Source organism: Cynoglossus semilaevis, unplaced genomic scaffold (assembly GCF_000523025.1).
Source record: "Cynoglossus semilaevis isolate Cse_v1.0 unplaced genomic scaffold, Cse_v1.0 C18783413, whole genome shotgun sequence".
NCBI classification, from domain to species: Eukaryota; Metazoa; Chordata; class Actinopteri; order Pleuronectiformes; family Cynoglossidae; genus Cynoglossus; species Cynoglossus semilaevis.
In genome coordinates, this window is record NW_007594650.1 from 1 (window position 1) to 471 (window position 471).

Here is a 471-nt window from a genome sequence, read left to right on the forward strand (position 1 = left end):
TGTGCGCATTTTACAGGAGCCTTAGTAAAGACGTACAAGCCTAAGCCTTGGGATTTTTCTGTGGCTCTTCCTCAGTCTTTCAGCGGATGGCACCAGCACCAACAGCAGCCAAGACTCTCTCCACAAGTCCAGCAAGAAGAAGAGCATCAAGTCTTCCATTGGCCGACTTTTTGGAAAGAAAGAGAAGGGGAGAGTCGGACAACCTGGGCGTGATGGATCACCTTCTCTGGGTGAGTCTTATTTTCTTTTTTAATTGTATCATCCCTGTGCAACAGCACTGTACTGTACTGTATGTGCCGGATGCCTTTAATTTAGTGGTTGAGTTTTACTTTTGTGACTTCTGTTCCTTTGTCTAGCATCTACTCCCTCTGAGGACATGGCCTCTGGAGATCCAATGGGAATGAACAAGACTGGGACTCTTGGTCCAGCAGACAAAGACCGGCGCAGCAAGAAGAAGTCAGTCTTAAAAAA

General features: G+C 46.7%; 1 long non-coding RNA gene across 1 annotated transcript; it reads left to right on the top strand.

The window, feature by feature from the left end:
• The first annotated feature begins 14 nt into the window (after nucleotides 1-14).
• Nucleotides 15-464, top strand: LOC103399732 (uncharacterized). The gene is made up of 2 exons (XR_001759842.2): nucleotides 15-230; nucleotides 357-464. It is a non-coding gene; the product is annotated as an uncharacterized LOC103399732 (long non-coding RNA).
• Nucleotides 465-471: the final 7 nt, after the last annotated feature.